Source organism: Tenrec ecaudatus, chromosome 14 (genome assembly GCF_050624435.1).
Source record: "Tenrec ecaudatus isolate mTenEca1 chromosome 14, mTenEca1.hap1, whole genome shotgun sequence".
In the NCBI taxonomy this organism is placed as follows: Eukaryota; Metazoa; Chordata; class Mammalia; order Afrosoricida; family Tenrecidae; genus Tenrec; species Tenrec ecaudatus.
The window spans coordinates 86839948-86843711 of NC_134543.1; the positions used below are offsets into that span (position 1 = coordinate 86839948).

A 3764-nucleotide genomic window follows, 5' to 3' on the forward strand; every position below is an offset into this window, starting at 1 on the left:
TGTAGAACACTGAATGGTGGGCAGAATTTCCCTGGCCAAGTAGATAACTGTGGAGGTTGGGCAGAGGTTCCTGCAGCAGCTTATCATGTTTGAGAGTGTTGGCCAAGCTGTCTTAATCTGTGTGAGACACTGATATATTCAGGAGGAAGGTTGCTCAGTCATGTGGGACAATTGAGAAAAACAGGATCTTCCCAAATAACACCACCTACGAATTCCCAGGTAAGAAGTTAAGCAAAGTATCTCCTGGTGGAGGTTGTCCAGGCTTTCCTGAGACTTGGGCTATGCTGCACAGGGTGGAGTTCTCCTAACTGGGTCGGAGGCAGGTGTAAATGCCCTAGGCTAAGGGGAGAGGTCTGGAGGTCGGAAGTGGTGTGTGAGAGAACAGGAAAGAGAAAAAAGGTAGAAAAAAAAATTAAACTAAGCCTGCAGAGACTTGGGGGGATATAGAAGAGAGGGAAACAAAAGTAACAATAAAACTGAGACCTGATCCCTGGCCGTGGGCAACAAGGGTTTAATCCCTGCCCGAGGTGGTAGCAAACTGTGGCTGTGTTGAGATTAAGCCCACGAGGCTGCTGAAAATGGTCCCAGCTCCAGGCAAGACAGTGGCAGGGCTAAGGACAACCCTAAGCCAGCCTACACTGTGGTGAGCCAAAAGCCCCCAGGCCCTCAAAACCTTGCATAACTGTGCCTACTTATCTTTATGATGCTCCTCCTGTGATCAAGCAGTGTGGAATTTCCCTCATAGTAACTCTCCTGCGCTGACTTAAGTGGAGTCCCTCTGATATGTGTTACTCAGTCCCCATCTTCCAATAAGCCCTTAATTTCTTTTTTTAAGTTTTAAACACACCAAAAATTGAAGGGGATGGAGGTACCGATTTCTGAAAACTCTCATAATGGAAATAAATTGTCCTCAACCATCCATTTGCCTGTTAATTTCTGCTCCCTCCTCACTCTTATTCAGAGTCCTCTTACCTCTGGGATGGTGGCTGAATCCTTAGCAGGACTTTGAAGTTTCTCTGTAGCAGATTCTGTTCAACCTGCCTCTCAACTTGACCCTTCAAGCCGCGCAAGCTATCACTTTAATTGAGGCTCTAAATTTGGCTCTGTCTTGTAGCCTAGAAAACTCAAGCAAGTGAGCAGAGTGGCCCACAAGACACCAAATTCATGTGTGATTTACTGCCTGTGGTTGCTACTCTGAAATTCTTAATAATTGTGCCTTTGAATTTGTGGTTGATAAGGGAAGTCTTACGGGACAATGGGGTACATGGCATATGCTGGGTATCTCCTGCCTCCTCCCTGTTTCCTGAGAGGGCCCACTCCCTCAATCCTAGTGCCTTACCCAGTACCCCCATTCCTGTGCCCAAGCTCAGCACCCTCCTTTCTGTGGGGCCCTGTGCATAGGCACAGGAAGAGTTAGGACCATTCATGAAACCATGTTGTCCCAGGGAAAAATTATGGGAGCACTGCCCTGCCATGGAAAGCAGAGGAGGCAAAAGTTGGCTTCTGTCCAGAAACAGGGTATATGGTCAAGGAAGGGTGAACGAAATTATTTTTAACTGACCATCCTTATCTGCAGATGACTTGCCCTTGGCCCTCCTTCTCTTGATTCATAAAAAATGAACACATTTTAAAAGAGCCATATTCATAATAAAGTTTCTCTTACATTTTCAGAGTACTGATCAAATGAATGTCTCCAAGCCAGACTCCAGTTTTGCTTCCATGAGTGAATTTGTACTGCTAGGCTTCTCCTTTGAGAGGCACATTCAGAGCCTCTTGTTCTCCCTCTTTACCACAACCTACATTATGAACATAACAGGAAACGGGGCTATTCTCTGTGCAGTGTGGTGTGACCCGAGACTTAACATACCTATGTCCATATTCCTGGGCAATTTCTCCTTCCTAGAGATCTGGTATGTCTCTTCAACCATCCCAAGATGCTGGTCAACTTTCTCTCAGAGACAAAAACTATTTCCTTTGCTGGTTGCTTCCTCCAGTTCTATTTCTTTTTCTCTTTGGGCACATCTGAATGCTTCCTTTTGTCTGTCATGACTTTTGATCATTACCTTGCTATCTGTCACCCTTTTCAATACCCTAATATCATGACTAGGTATTTCTGTGTTAGACTAGTCAGTGTATGCTGGGTTTGTGGGTTTCTGTCGTTCCTAATCCCCATTGTACTCATTACTCAGATGCCCTTCTGTGGCCCAAACATAATTGACTATATTGTGTGTGATCCAGGACCACTGTTTGAATTGGCATGTACCGCTGCACCAAGGATCTAATTGTTTTGCTATACTCGCAGCTCATTTGGTATCCTTGGTATCTTCTTCTCTTCATCCTTGGATCTTATACTCTTGTCCTAGTAGCTGTGTTTCATGTACCTTTAGCCAGGGGAAGATGTAAAGCCTTCTCAACATGTGGATCTCGTTTGGCTGTGGTATCACTATTTTATGGCTCCCTGGTGGTCATGTATGTGAGCCCAGCACTCAGATATTCTGCTGGGATGCAGAAAGCTGCAACACTGTTCAATGGCATGGTGACCCCACTCTTCAACTCTCTCATGTAGAGCCTCTGGAATAATGATATGAAAACAGCCTTGAGCAAAGTTGTGGGGCTTGCTAGGATAAGTTAGGACAGACTCTATGATTTCTCTATGATTAGGTTAGTATAGTCTTTCAATAAATATCCAGAATTGCCTAATTATACAAAGTTTGAAATAATGATATTGTATCTTTTGATACTGGTTTTTATTTTTACATTATTGACTTTCACATCTATGAGATCCTTGGGAGTCCTAGTTGTTTGGGGAGTTAACAGTTCAGTACCACCAGTGATTCTATAGGAAAAACATGAGGCTTCCTGCTTCCATAATGATTTACCTCCCTGGAACATAAAGGGGCAGTTCTACTCTGTCTTATAGAATCTTTATGAGTTGAAGTATGCTTGATGGCAGTAGGTTTTGGGGGATTCATGGGATTACTTACAATGATATACTAGATTGTGTAGGTCAATGGAACCACTGTGTTCCTCTTTGACACTTCAACTGTGTATTTGCTGAGGAACAGGTAGGTGCTTTGGTTCTTTTTTGTTTTGCTACTTTCATATGACTTATATATGATAAAAATACCTTCTACTTGATAACTGAAATTTATAAATCCAAAAGATCTATAAAAGTATAACTTTTGTGTGTTTTCTTGAATTAAAATAAATGAAGCAAAGTCTTTCTCTTATCTGTTATTTTTATATTTCATCATTGCCTAAGAAGAAACACTAAAAAGAAATTTACCCAAGATTTCTATAACATAGTAATCTAGATTAATGACATCTATCTGTATGTTGTTTTCTTTTCTCTTTTCATCACTGGAGTCTCCTAAAATTTATATTTTATTCCATGTATATAGAACCTGTAAAATATTTAAAATACAGGATTTGTTTTTTTTTCTTTTTGACCTAAATAAAATATCTTCTCCTAAGAGATGGAGAGGAAAATGACTCACTTGAACACAAATTAGTTACTTTAAATGTGCTGCTGAATAATAGCAGATTTTCTCATTATTATTTGCTGCTGAATCATAATATGATTACTTTCAGACTGTTATTAATACAGCATCCATAATTCAACCTCTCTAACACAACACTTTAATGGTATTTTTTACTCAATATGATTTTATATTTATTTTCTTCTATGAAAAGTTTTATAATTATCAATATAAAGTGATTTTGAATTGTAAATGTCCATATGTTTAGACTGAAATGCAAGGACA

At 40.6% G+C, this 3764-nt stretch overlaps 1 pseudogene; it reads left to right on the plus strand.

Annotated features, from left to right (window-relative positions):
* The first annotated feature begins 1662 nt into the window (after window positions 1-1662).
* Window positions 1663-2632, plus strand: LOC142426810 (olfactory receptor 11H12-like; annotated as a pseudogene).
* Window positions 2633-3764: the final 1132 nt, after the last annotated feature.